This window comes from Lynx canadensis, chromosome F1 (assembly GCF_007474595.2).
Source record: "Lynx canadensis isolate LIC74 chromosome F1, mLynCan4.pri.v2, whole genome shotgun sequence".
NCBI classification, from domain to species: Eukaryota; Metazoa; Chordata; class Mammalia; order Carnivora; family Felidae; genus Lynx; species Lynx canadensis.
The window spans coordinates 37,501-52,503 of NC_044319.2; the positions used below are offsets into that span (position 1 = coordinate 37,501).

The 15,003-nt window shown below is 49.4% G+C and overlaps 1 long non-coding RNA gene across 1 annotated transcript in view; it reads left to right on the plus strand.

Annotated features, from left to right (window-relative positions):
- Nucleotides 1–11,887, plus strand: part of LOC116737749 — a 49,293-nt gene extending 37,406 nt beyond the window's left edge. Inside the window, exons 4-9 of the long non-coding RNA XR_004908376.1 lie at nt 2,497–2,572; nt 5,983–6,145; nt 6,576–7,865; nt 8,790–8,885; nt 11,135–11,202; nt 11,762–11,887. This is a non-coding gene — a long non-coding RNA (uncharacterized LOC116737749). The remainder of the gene's footprint in view (nt 1–2,496; nt 2,573–5,982; nt 6,146–6,575; nt 7,866–8,789; nt 8,886–11,134; nt 11,203–11,761) is intronic.
- Nucleotides 11,888–15,003: the final 3,116 nt, after the last annotated feature.

Consider the following 15,003-nt stretch of genomic DNA (forward strand, 5'->3'; position numbering starts at 1 on the left):
TGTTGGAGACTGTGTATGGTTTGGGGCACCTGGGTGGCTCAGTCAGTTGAGTGTCTCTCTCTCTCTTTTTTTTTTAATATAATTTATTGCCAAAGTGGCTTCCATACAACACCCAGTGCTCATCCCAACAAGCACCCTCCTTAATGCCCATCACCCATTTAGCCCATCTCCCCACCCACTTCCCCTCCAGCAACCTTCAGTTTGTTCTCTGAATTTAAGAGTCTCTTATGGGGGCATCTGGGTGGCTCAGTCAGTCGAGGGACCGACTTTGGCTCACGTCATGATCTCATGGTTCGTGAGTTCGAGCCCCACGTTGGGCTTTGTGCTGACAGCTTAGAGCCTGGAACCCGCTTCGGATTCTGTGCCTCCCTCTCTCCCTGTCCCTCCCCCACTTGTGCTCTGTCTCTCCAAAAATATATAAGCGTTTTTTAAAAAAAGAGTGTCTTAAGGCTCAGGTCGTGATCTCACAGTCATGGGTTCAAGCCCCGCGTCGGGCTCTGTGCTTATCAATCTGATGGGTGTTCGAGAGCAGCCACTGTGGGGACCCTTGAAGCAGGGGAATTTTATTCTCCTGAACAGGTTACTGTTTCAGCCAGAATAGAGAGACCAGGTGAGGTTTTAGGCAAGTAACACTGCAGGCACCCTGTGCGCCAGGCTCTGTGCTCAGCACATGGTGTGCGTTACCTTGTTCAGTCTTCCCGTAGCCCCATGAGGCAGGTGCTGTTCCTGTACGCCTTTCACCCGCGAGAAAACTAAGGTTCAGAGAGGTGATGTGATTTGACTCTGGAAACACAATCAGTAGCCACAGTGGCCAGGATATGGCAGCTGGAACTGAGATGGGGGAAAAAAAAAGTCCTAAGCCAAAAGTCCAGCCATGGCTTCCTAGCTTTGTGGCCTTTAGTAGGCCAGTTTGCCTCCCAACCCTCAAGTTTCCACACCTGTAAACAGGGCCGGTTCCAGGGCTTTGGCTAGATAGTTTTCAGACTTGGAAATGCCGCTGGCGAAGCCCAGCTTAGAGCTCGCTGAGCTCAGAGGTCAGCGCTGTTCATGGGGCGAGTGCTGACTCGGTTGTGTGGGGCAGACACTGCAGGGCATGGCCAGGGATGCTCTGAGTTCTGTTTTCCCCTCCAGGAGGCATCCGCAAGGAAGGAGGAGAGGGGCATGGGAGAGCCTGCGATCGCTCTCCGGTGGGTGCACTGCTGAGCTGGCCTGGCTGAGGCCGAGTAGGTCACGGGGCAGCCAGGAAGGGAGCGGCTGCTCATGGATGGGTTGGATTCAGAACTGCTCCTGTTACCCCATGTCGCAGCCCTGGCGATGTAGAGCTGGGACCGGCCTTTGAGGTCATCTCTCTTGGCCTCCTCAACCTCAAGGTGGGGAAACTGAGCCTCTAGAGAGGAGAAATGCATGGCTAAAGCCCCATGGTGACTGGGGGCTGGGCAGACTGGGGGCTGGGCAGACCGGGGGCCAGAATCCAGCAAAGCAGAAGGGTGTTCAGGCCACTGGAGAGTCATCTCTGTGAGCAGAGGCACGGCTGCCCTTTCAGCACTGTGTCCCTCACTCCTGGTGCATCAGGGGCGCTCAAAAAAGATTTGTTGAGCGTGTGAGGATAGTAGGAAAACACACCCCCAGGGAGTCAGACAGCCTGGAATTCGGTGTCTGCTCTGGGCCAGCTTTGCTTCTCTGGGCAAGTTTGCTTCACTTTGCTGAGCCTCGGTTTCCCAAATTGAGGTCACAGACCCAACTGGGAGGTGCCTGAGCAGGGATTGGAACCCAGAGCTGCTAGATTCCAGGCCTGATTTATCACTATACCTTCCTGATTCTTTTATATACTTGTTTCCCCTTCCTTCCTTCCTTCCTTCCTTCCTTCCTTCCTTCCTTCCTTCCTTCCTTCCTTCCTTCCTTCCTTCCTTCCTTCCTTCCTTCCTTCCTTCTCTCTTTTCTTCCTTCCTTCCTTCCTTCCTTCCTTCCTTCCTTCCTTCCTTCCTTCCTTCCTTCCTTCCCCTCCTTGCTTCCAAAAATATTTATTGAGCCCCTGCTATGTGCCAGGCACTGTTTTGGTCTCCGTGGATACAGAAGTGAACAAGATAGGTGAGGCCCTGGCCTCAGGGAATTTATATCTTAGAAGAAAGTAATAGTAAGCAAGTAAACAGGACAGGAATAGCATATGTACCCAGAAGGGACTGTAACGAGGTGTGAGTGGTGTCAGGGGAGGGCTGTGTCAGATAAGGGGCTCAAGGAAGATGACATTTCGTGTGACACCTGAGAAAAACCAGCCACGCAGAGAGCCTGAAGAAATAATTCAGTAAAACATGATGCTCTCACAGGCCCCAGGCCTCAGACTTACAGAAGGCGCCATGAGGAGGGCATGGAAGGAGAGAAGTTATCAAAGAACCCCAGATGGCCTCAGAAGGCCAGGAAGGACGACACAGCCCTTGGGGATGACCGCACCCTGGGTCACGTTTGGGTCTCCCCGTCCAACTGCCTCTGCCCTTCTAGGTGAAGCAGATCATGGAGGAGGCAGCCACACGGAAGTTCGTCCACGAGGACAGCAGCCACATCATCTCCTTCTGTGGTGAGTCCGTGGACCCTGACCTGGAAAGGGGCTTCTTTCTCTGTGGGCTGCCTTGGGGGAGTGGCATCTTTGTGCCAGGATTCTCACACCGTGTTTTGACTTTGTGACTCTGAAGTTATTTTTGGATTCTCAGGGGGCTCTGTGAGGGAATTTGGAACCACGGAGAAGCCGAGAGAAGAAAGGAAGAATGGCCTGTGTACCCAGCAAGAGTTAGTCACTGCTGACGCTGGAGGGACTGTCTTCCCCTCCTGTGGGCTCAGTTCACGGCTACCCATCCCCCTAGTGACGTTGGTCGTGCATCTGACGGCAGACTCTGCACCCTTTCCTCACCCTGCCTGTGGCTGTTGCCAAATGAAGGGGGAGGATGGATGGGCTTTAAAAACATAGGGAATCGGGAGCCATTGATCCATCCTAAGGGATCATGTCCAGCTGGCTCAGCAGAGGAGGCGGGCCCAGGGCTCGGAGCTTGACTTGTATCCTTGAACCAGCTGTGCTCACAAGATTCCAGAAATAACCGTGCTGCCAGGTTCTTACTGTCCTTCCACAATGGCTGCAGACACATGTTTTACGTGTCCCCACAGGGTTCAGCTTCTAATCCGTGTGTATGTGTAAGCAGGGATGTTTCTTTCTGCCTGAAAACCTTTTCATTCCATGACTGGAGTGTCTCGCAACGGAGGACGTGCTGTATCTCCCCTCTCGCGCTCTTGGCCCCGAGGAGAGGCCAGAGCGAGGAGACCTGGTCGGCCCTCAGCTTCATCCAGATGGCTGGAGGCACTACCCATCGAGCACATGCCATGACCTGGGAGCCCACTGCTGTCAGGTTAGCCCCTTTGCAGCCAGGCAGACCTGGGTTCGAATCCCTCCTCTGCTGTTTGTTTGTTGGGTGACCTTGGCAAAAAAAAAAAAAATTAAGTTTATTTGGAGAGAGAGTGTGTGGGCAGAGGGAGGGCAGAGAGAGAGAAGAAGAGAGACACAGAGAGAGAATCTCAAGCAGGCTCTATGCTGTCAGCGCAGAGCCTGATGCGGGCCCCGAACCCATGAACCATGAGATCGTGATCTGAGCCGAAGTTGGACGCTTAACCAACTGAGCCACCCAGGCGCCCCCAAATTTCTTTTTTAAAATTTTCTTTTTTTTTTTGAACGTTTATTTATTTTTGGGACAGAGAGAGACAGAGCATGAACGGGGGAGGGGCAGAGAGAGAGGGAGACACAGAATCAGAAACAGGCTCCAGGCTCTGAGCCGTCAGCCCAGAGCCCGACGCGGGGCTCGAACTCACGGACCGCGAGATCGTGACCTGGCTGAAGTCGGACGCTTAACCGACTGCGCCACCCAGGCGCCCCTTTTTTTTTTTTTTTAATTTTCTTTTTTCCAAATTTCTTTTTAAAGTGAGATGTGTTTATTTGAATTACATATATATTGTGTGTGTGTGTTTATATACTTGTATGTGTATATATAGGTGTATATATATATATATATACGTCTGCATATGTACATGTGTATATACGCATAAATGTTAATATGAGAATGTATATACGCCTAATTTTTTTTTATCCTGGACATCTCTATTTGCAAAGAAAATAATAGGCATACTTCAGAGTGTGCGACCATGCTTACCCGTTGAAGATTTAGAGGAACAGAACGGGATAAAAATCATGATTCTCTACCTCCAACCCCAGTGTTTGGATGAGGGAGGAAGGGTGATGTCACTGCAGGGTGAGGCCTGCAGGGGCTCCCTGTGGTGTCTCTGCTCCATTGTGCCTCATGAGCCATTGTCAGAAAGACGCGAGGCATGTCTCCAGTGCTTGAACAGTTAATTAACTTATTGCAGTCTAAACCAAAGTGTAGTGTGTGCAAGCAAAAATGAAGATATTTCCGAGATGCTCACCCAGAATATATTAAACCCATGGGCAGATTAGGCAGTAGGGTGGGCATCTGTTCAAAGCCACGTAATCGCTGGGGCACCTGGCTGGCTCATTCAGTAGAGCACGTGACTCTGGAGCTCAACGTTGTGAGTTCTAGCCCCACGTTGGGCGTGGAGCCTCCTTAAAAGAAAAAGTATAATCATAAGGTTTTGAAAAAAGTCAAATGATTGCCAACAAAAACAAACCCAGACAAGCAGTTGCACCAAACCTCTCGGTATTTCTCCTTGTGTGCAACATAACCTGGGCCAGGCTCTTAACCCTCAGGCTGCTGGAGTATTCCTTCTGTGGAGTCACAGTAACTAGAACTCTCACTTCTTGGGTTTTTTCCACAAGGATTAGGTAAGGTAAACCTTAACACTGGTCTCACACCCAGCAGATACCCAATAAGGAGTAGCTCTTATAAGATGCTCAGTTTTTCCATCAACATCGATTATGCTCCTATGATACACCAGAGTGAGCTCCCTCCCAGTCTGCTGTGTAAGACAGAAGATAAGAAAATACTCAATAAAGCGCTGCTGAAAGTACCAGAAATAAGACTGGGGCCATCAGAATGGCCTGCACAGGGACTGTTTCCCGGGGGGAGGGGGGTGGGGGGGACACTAAGGCCCAGAGAGGGAAAGCGATTTGCCTGAGGTCACACAGCAAGTTAGTGATAGAGCCCAAGCTACTGCCCAGGTCTCCTGCTCTGAGCAGGGCTGGGCGGGGTGTCCAGGGGAAACACAGACATGGGAAGATGATGACAGTCCTCTCTTCAGATCCTTTGTGGCGGCACAAGTGTCGTGAGCACACCTTGGGCTCAGACCTGGCTTTGGATCCCAGCTCGTCTGGGTGGCCCTGGGCAATTCAGTTCCCCTCTTAGGGCCTCAGTTTCCACATCTGAGAACTGGAGATGGCGTTCCTTTCTTCCTTGGCTGTGGCAGAGATGGAATGGGATCCATAATGTTAGCTGTTCCTGGAGTCACAGTGGTGGTGACGATCATGTGATTCTTCAGCCCAGATAAAGCCCGCCAGTCGTGTGGTCAGCCTCCCCTCCCTCACTGACAGGAGTAATAGCTAACGTCCCTGAAGCGCTCACTATGTGCCGAACCGTGTGAAGCGCTTGCCATGCATTTTCCCCACCTCGCTTGCTGCAACCATGTCAGATGCCTGTTCGTACTTTCCCATGTCACAGATGAGGATACTGAGACACAGAGAGAGGAAGTCATTGCCCAAGGTCACGCAGCCGGTTAGTGTCTGGGAGAGGATATGAACACAGACAGTCTGACCTTGGGCAGCAAACACAGGTTCACTGCTAAGCTCTCCTGCTCCCTTTTGAGGGAGTGGAAGGCAGACAGACGTACGTGATTTTCCTTTGATGCTTTCGTGGATTTTGCGATTCTGGGGCGCCCCGCTCTCCAAGGCGCCTCTGTGTGGCTGAAGACCTGAGCTGGGCTGGGTGCTGGGGAGCTCGGGTAGGGCAGGGCCTGCTGACCATTGTGTCCCTGCAGCGGCTGTAGAGGCCTGCGTCCTGCATGGGCTGCGGCGGCGGGCGGCTGGCTTTCTGTGCAGCAACCAGATTGCAGCTCTCTTCATGAAAGTGGGCAAGAACTTCCCACCGGCCAAAGGGCTGAGCCGCAAGGTGAAGGACCTGGAACAGCTGATTGAGAGCGTGTGAGTGCGGAGCCTGGGGTATGGGCTGGAACGTTTCCTCAGGGGACAGTCCAGGCTCCTCCCTGAGCTCTGCCAGAACCTGCACCTCCTGGCACTGTCTGCACTCTGCTTTCGCTCCTCAAACCCGCCAGACTCTTTCCTACCCCGGGGCCTTTGCACATGCTCTACCTACCACCCGGTTCACACGCCTCACCTTCCAGGGCTGGTGCCCGCTCATCATTCAGACCTTCCCCCAGTTAAGGGTAAACTCCAACCCTCACCCCATTTCTCTTACATATCACTGCTTATTTTCTCTCCTGTGGTTATCACCACCTCTAATTATTCATTCCTTTGTGTACTTTTCACTTGATTGTTGTCTATCTCTCCTCCTTGGCTCTGAACTCCATGAGAACAGGCCACTAAAATCTGTTATTCCCCATTTTGTCCCCAGTGTCTGGACAGTGCCCAGCACCTGGTAAAATGCTCAAGAAAAGATTGTTGAATGAGTAAGTGTCTGCTGTTAGCCAAACCCATTCCGAATGCAGGAAGACCAAGTTTAATGAAACTACTGTGGTCTCCATCTGCATGGACCAGATGCTGACATTGAGGCAACAAGGGGAACGGTGACTTCACTCACAGGTCTGGAGGGCTGATTTCCTGGGGGGCGGGTGCTCAGGGCCTGAGAGCATGTACGCGAGAACCTCCCACCAGAGTCCCGACCGCACAGTTTGACTCTACGCCAGAGCCGCGGTCTGGAGCCTGGTCAGGGCTGGCAAAGAGGTTTCAGCTCCCGTTGGTGCTAGCAGCCGCCCACAGGACCTTGTTGTGAAAGATTCCGGAGCCGTGATTGGGCTTCACGGGAAAGAATGTGTGGATTGATTCGCCGTGTGTGTGACGGGCAAGAGAAGGGAGAGAGAGGCGCACATGCTGTGTGTGCCCTGGGTGATCACTCCATCTCAGCGGGTGGGAGATGGTCCTTTCCCTCCCTTGCAGGCCTGCCAGCCCAGAGCTGCTGGCCAGAACTGTGGGACGGGCAAGGCTGTGGACTTAGCGTCACCGGCTCCCTTTCGGAATCAGACTCCTCAGCCACTTGGTGCTCAAGGTGCCTTCCAGTCCGTATCCTAAATTCCCAAGTGTTTGCTGATAACTTCCTAAAGGGAGCGATTTCCATGGGCCTTCCATAATATCGGGAATGACTTTCTCATGGAGGAATTAGAGATACCCATGCCAGGTGGTAAGGGAGAGCCATTCATTTCATTCATGCAATCGCTCATTCATGAGAGAGGGAAGGGGAGAGAGGGAATGAGAGAGAGAGATGAAGAGAAGTGTCGCTATGAGAATCTGGCTTGCCCATCAACAGTATATGAAGGTGTCTGTTTTATCGCATCTTCACACTCACTGGGTGTTATCATTTTTTCAACACGTCACCCACTTGCCAGGAGCAATGTGGGCTTTTGTTGTTGTTTTAGTTGCCGTTCCTTCATTCCCTAGAGAGGTTGGGCATTTTGCTGTTTGCATATGCAAAAGGAGGTCCTGTTGGATCTCCTTTTTTGCGAATATTCCTCCTCCTCCTGTACTGGTCTTGAAGGCAAAACCAGATTCAGGGCCTCCAGGAGAATGTGCGGAAGCTGCCGAAGCTGCCCAGCCCGTCCCCACTTGCCATCAAGCACCTGTGGATCCGCACTGCTTTGTTGGAGAAGGTCCTGGACAAAATTGTGCATTACCTGGTGGAAAAGAGCAGGTGAGTGAGAAAGAGCAGCCGCCGTGGCGTGCTCTGGCGCCACCTTCTTCCCATTTTGGGAACTGCACCCTATGGCACAAAGCAACTTTCTTTTCTCTCCTGTTGACGTGCACTTGATTTGAAAGCAATTAGATAAAGGCCTTCTGGATGTTTGCCTCTAAATGAGCCCAGCTTAGAACCTGGGACTATTCAGGTGCTTCCTGCTAATATAGGATCTTCAAATTTGGAATGAGGAACAAGGATCTTGCAATCTTAGGGATCTTTTTCCTCCCATGAATGAAGCCTACAGTCTGCTTGCTAACTGTGGTCCTAGAAGAGTCATGTAGCTTCTCTGTGTCTCTGCTGCTCTTTTAATAAATGGGACAGGGATTGTTGCCATTCGGGAGAAGAGGTGAGAAGGGGAGTTAGTGAGTACACAGTGTTTTGGAAATGTATGATACTTTTTTTTTACACAGTGTTTTGGAAATGTATGATACTTTTTTTTTTACATTTTCTCTTCTAGCTCAGATTAACCTGGTGTAAAGGTTTAGACTATGAGTACTCTTGGCAAGCATTTATCCATGCGTTCATTCATCCAGTAACTATTTACTGGGCACCTACCATGTGCCAGGCACTAACCGAGATGTTGGAGATACATTGGTCTTAAGTGTCATGTTAAGAGCTTGGATATTATGCTAAGAGCACAGAGGAGCCAGTGAAGAATGTGGGCTTTTGTATAACCTGAAACTCTTCATGGCTAACATTCCTTCCAGCCATAGACAGATGGGGAGACAGAGATAGACAGGGGGAGTGGGAAAGAGAAAAGACGATGAGGGAAATATCTGAGAATCTCCTCATCTCTCGGTATATGAAAGTGCCTGTTTAACCACATCTTCACATGCAGTGGGTATTATGATTACCTTTTATTCTTTGCCTGTTTGCTAGGAAAATATATATGAAAGGAGAGAGCAGAGTCCTTCCTCTCATGAACCTCACATCGTTGCAGGGAAAACAGGAAAATAGTAATTGTGGTAATATGTGGTGAGTATTCCAAGTCAGGTGGGTGGTGTTTAATTTCCTCTGGGTGGTCCGGAAAAGAATCCTGGAAGACATGGCAGTTAATCATGAGTTCGAAGGGCATGTAGGCATTAACCAGGTGAAGTGGGTAGGGAAAAGAGTGTTCCCAGCCAAGGGAATAGCAGGTGCAAAGCCAGGAGGCAGGAGACAAATTGGAAGAAATCCAGGCTCTGGAGTCCAATTAATCTCTTCACCTTCAAGTAAAATGTGATACGTCTCTGCCCCATGCCCTCGCATGGGTGCGGGCCTCTGTAGCTATTGCCTTTGGCATATGACCTTGTGTTTTCTGCTGAATGAGTCGGTAGAAGGAATGAGTAATTTATTTGAGCAGCAATGCCAAACTATCTCTTTATTTTTTGTGTCTAAACTTTTTATTTTTTTGATTCTCATAGAAGTTGTAGCATTAGCACAAAGAGTTCTCGCCTGCCCTCAGTGATAACATCCTACATAACCATAGTACAAATACCAAAACAGGAAATTGACATTGGTACAATACTGTTAACTAAACTACATGCTTTATTTGGATTTCACTAGTTTTTACGTACACTCATTTTTTTCTGTCTAGTTCTATGGAATTTTAGCATAGTTAAATTCAGTATGAATACATATATGTATTATTTAATTAAATATGTATTATTTAACTATTTAATAAAAATTACATATGTGTATGTATTATACTCCTAGTATAAATACAGTCTATATTTCTGTATAACCAACACCACAGTCACGACACAGAACTGTTCCAATGAAACCTACCACCCCAAAGAAGCGCCCTCGAGCTACCCTCAATGGTCACATCTTGCCCCCAGTCCCACCTGCTAGTTTTTAAGGTACTATTTCCAGGGTTTATGATCATGCAACAGTGCTGGTTTTCAGCATAGAGACTGAGTGGCAGAGTGGAAAGCGTCTTGAAGTTTTGCCTTCAGATCTGACACCAAAATGGATAAACTTGCTGCTGAGAACGCACAGAGCATGTCCGTTCGGCCTCAGCCAGTATCCTGGTGGATAGACGATTCCTCTGGGGTCAAATTACAGTGATGTTGCCACCCCTTAGCAAGAACTCCCTGGTGTCAGAGTCTGTGCTGTTGCTGTAAAAGCAGGTCAATATTTAATCCTCCCAACAACCTGGGCAGGTGGGTTCTGTCATTCTTGTCATTTTATAGCTGAGGACACTAAAGCTCAGAGAGGGTAGTCGTCACATGCCCAGGGACACACAGTGAGAATGGGATTGGCCGACCTGGGCTCCCGCTCAGTCTGCCTCGCTGCAGATCCTGTGTTCTTCGACCCCTGCTGTAGGATGGGAACACCCAAGCTGGCTAGGTATAGCTTGCATCCACCTGCTGTGTGGCCTCCAAGAAGTCACTTACCCTCTCTGAGCCTGACATCCCTTGGGAAGGTAGAACAAGGTCCTTTCCAACTCTAAAATTCGGTTCCTAGCTTGTAGGAGTTTGCAGAGAATTAGAAGGCACTACACAACAACTCAAAGAAGCAAAACCCAAAAACACTCAGCACAAACATTGTCTTGCCCATACGACAAGTTATTTTGAAGAGCCAGAAGCCAGGGGGCGCTTGCGAGCACGTCAGGCCAGCGTCATCCACATAGTTATCCGCGCAGGAAGTCCTGTTAATACAGCTTTTCCGTACACACCACAGCTAAAGAGCCTTTTATTGCCTCAATAATATTAGAAGAGCTGACATCATCTGAGCTCCCAAGCCACCTGGCGCCTGAAATGGAAGATGTGATAGAAGCTGATAGAAGCAGCCAGAAGCGGCCTTCTAATTATTATTCCCGTTACTCTCATTAAGGCTGTATCACAGCCATGTATTAAGCAGTTACGTGCCAAGCATGGTACTAAGTGCCCACATCTGTTGTCTCTTTCAAAACTCCCTTTTTTTTTTTAATTTAAGTAAGCTTCACACCCAGCATGGAGCTCTACGTGAGGCATGAACTCACGACCCTGAGATCAAGACCTGAGCTGAGATCAAGAGTCAGACACTTAACCACACAGGTGCCCCTCTAAAGTCCTTCTGACGGCCCTAGGATATATGTTTTTATTACCCCCGTTTTACAGATGGGACATTTGAGGCTTACAGCGTTAACTGGGTAACAAGAGGGAGGCTGAACTCAGTCTGCTCTTAAGCATCAGGTCAGTGTCAATTGTGCGCCCTCTGCTGGTTCCCATCCAGACCTTCCTGTCCTTTTCTCTTGCTAGTAAATACTACGAGAAGGAAGCCCTCCTGATGGACCCGGTGGATGGCCCCATCCTTGCGTCTTTGTTGGGTAAGTGGTCCAGGGCTCTGAGCTTCATCTGGATCTCTGATCTTGGCTCACTGGTGCACCTCCTAAGGGCCTCTCTCGTTTCCCTCTAGCCTTCTCCATCAAAACTTACCTGTTCCCTGGCTCTTGCTCTCAGGCTCTTGTGCTGGACTCTCCTTAGCAGGACCCTGGGGCATATTCACTGGCTGGAGGGGAGAGGCAGTGAAGTTGGTGGCCCATCTGGGGGTAGACAGGAGGGTGGACTTGCAGGGCTATGGATTCCCAGCCCCTGTATGCTCCACAGTGGGGCCCCGTGCCCTGGAGTACACCAAGATGAAGACTGCAGATCACTTCTGGACTGACCCCTCGGCCGACGAGCTTGTCCAGAGGCACCGCATCCACAGCTCGCACCTGTGGCAGGACTCACCCACCAAGCGTCCAGCCCTCTGTGCGAGTAGGGGTGGACTCTGGGGCCCTGGGAGAGAGTTGGGCTGAGTGCCAGACTTGGTGTGGAGGTGGAGAATGGAGCGGGACATTGAGGGTCACCGCAGGCCTCACCCTCCACCTCCCCTCACCCTTCCAGATCCAGAAGAGACATTCAAGTGGCAGCATGGACGACCGACCATCCCTTTCTGCCCGTGACTGTGTTGAGTCCCTGCACCAGAACTCCCGGGCCACGCTCCTCTATGGCAAGAACAATGTTCTGGTTCAGCCGGTGGGAGGTATCTGGGACCCAGATCTTCCACAGGGGGTCTGGCTTCCAGTTATACAGGAGGAGTTCCCTCTGGTTCCAGGTTGTTCATCCATTCATCCATGCATCTGACCACATCTCCATCTCTCCATCCATTCCTCCATATGACAGCATTGCTTCTATCCATCTGCCCATCCATTCACCCACCTACCTATCTTTACTTCTACCTATCCATCCATCTATCCATCCACTCATCCATCCACCCACCCATCCATCCATCCACCCATCCATCCATCTTCCTACCCATGTTTACTTCCATCCGTCTAGCCATCCATCCATCCATCCATCCATCCATCCATCTTTATATCTATCCACCCACCCATCCATCTACCCATCCATCCATCTTCCTACCCATGTTTACTTCCATCCATCCATCTACCTATCCATCAATTTATCCATCCACTCATCCATCCATCCATCCACCCACCCATCCATCCATCCATCTTCCTACCCATGTTTACTTCCATCCATCCATCCATCCATCCATCCATCCATCCATCCATCCACCTACCTATCTTTACTTCTACCCACCCATCCATCCATCCACCCATCTATCCATCCATCCACCCATCCATCCGTCTTCCTACCCATGTTTACTTCCATCCATCTAGCCATCCATCCATCCATCCATCCATCCATCCATCCATCTTTATATCCATCCACCCACCCATCCATCCATCCATCTACCTATCCATCCATCTTCCTACCCATGTTTACTTCCATCCATCCATCTACCTATCCATCAATTTATCCATCCACCCACCCATCCATCCATCCATCCATCCACCCACCCATCCATCCATCCATCTTCCTACCCATGTTTACTTCCATCCATCCATCCATCCATCCATCCATCCATCCATCCACCCACCCACCTACCTATCTTTACTTCTACCCACCCATCCATCCATCCACCCATCTATCCATCTACCCACCCATCCATCCGTCTTCCTACCCATGTTTACTTCCATCCATCCAACTACCCATCCATCAATTTATCCATCCATCCATCCATCCACCCACCCATCCATCCATCCATCTTCCTACCCATGTTTACTTCCATCCATCCATCCATCCATCCATCCATCCATCCACCCACCTACCTATCTTTACTTCTACCCACCCATCCATCCATCCATCCGTGTATCCATTCACCCATCCATCCACCCATCCATCTACCCATCCATCCATCTTCCTACCCAGGTTTTCATCCATCCATCCATCCATCCATCCATCTTTATATCCATCCATCCACCCACCCATCCATCCATCCATCTACCCATCCATCCATCTTCCTACCCATGTTTACTTTCATCCATCCATCTACCTATCCATCCATTTATCCATCCACCCATCCATCCATCCATCCACCCACCCATCCATTCATCCATCCTTTTTTACATCATCCATCCATCCATCCACCCATCCATCCATCCATCCACCCACCCATCCATCCATCCACCCATCCATCCATCTTCCTACCCAGGTTTACTTCCATCCATCCATCTACCCATCCATCTACCCATCCATCCGTCCATCCATCCATCCACCCATCCATCCATCTTCCTACCCATGTTTACTTCCATCTACCCATCCATCCATCCACCCATCTTTACCTGCATCCATCCATTTGTCCATCCATCTATTTAATTATCCATTTATTTTCCAGTCCATCTCTCCACCCACCTGTCCACCTAGCTGTCCATCCATCCATTCTCTTTTGTTATCACTCACTCATTCAGCAAGTACTTATACTGAACTTTCCTTGTGCTGGATGTTTGGGATATCAGGATAAGTATCTTCATGGCTGATATATTTTTTAAATGTTTATTTTTCTGAGAGAACATGCATGGGGAGGGGCATAAAGAGGGGGACAAAGGATCCAAAGTGAGCTTCACCCTGACGACAGAGAGCCCAATGCGGAGTCGAACTCACGAGTTGTGAGATCTCAACCTGAGCTGAAGTCAGATGCTCAACCAACTGAACCACCCCAGCGCCCCCTTCACAGTTGATATTTATGGAGTGCTTTCTTTGTGTCAAGCACCATGATAAGTGCTTTTAACTATATTAACTCATTTAACCTCCCAGCAACTATTTGATGCAAGTAGTATCATCCAAGATGATAACGCTGAGATGTGCACAGGGGGGAGTAAGTGGCAGAGTCATGTTTTGAATTCAGGCTGCCTGATGTGGGAGTTGAATCATTTATCAATCACCTCTAGGCCTGGCTGGTGCAAGCCCCAGAGATGGGTGGTGAGCCAGGCACACGAAACCCCTACCCTCATGGAGTAGATACCCCTCTGCCTTTCCCTTCCTGAGACTGTGTGGATCAGTGTGGTGTTTGGGCTCAGCTGGGAGGAGGCAGAGGAAGCTGCCAGTCGCTCTAGCTCTGTGGTCGCAGTTGTGATCACGGGGTGACCCCGAGCGAGTCACTTCTCCCTGTGAGCCTTAATGTCCACATCACAATGGGTACAAGATCCTGTCTCCTCAGATCTAAGAAGCTATGGATTTAAGATGCTCCATTTTTAAACATAACCATCAGGAAGTAAAAAAACGATACTATGTTCTAGAAAATGTTTTCTCATTACTTGGAAATTTTATTTGAAACTTTTTGAAACAGCTCTTTGAGCTCTTTGATTTGGATAAAAGGAGTTGTTTTTTTTTTTTTTTAGGGGTGCCTGGGTGACTCAGTTGGTTGAGTGTCCGACTGGATTTTGGCTCAGGTCATGATCTTGTGGTCTGTGGGATCGAGCCCTGCATCAGGCTCTAGGCTGGCAGTGTGGAGCCTGCTTTGGATTCTGTCTCTCGCTCTCTCTCTCTGCCCCCTCCCAGCTCACTCTCTCTCTCTCTCGAAGTAAATAAATAAACTTAAAAAAAAAAGTAAAAGGGTTTTTTTAAATCATACGTTGCTTTTTTAACTATGCATAAGGGAACTTATAACTGACATTCATTAGTTAAGACAGTCCTAGAATTTCTTCACATTTCAGGGTTTAATTTTCTATATCACTTTTGACTTAGAGTCATCACTGCTTGTATTTTTCTAGTAAATACTGTTTTCTTTTTTTTTTCTTTGC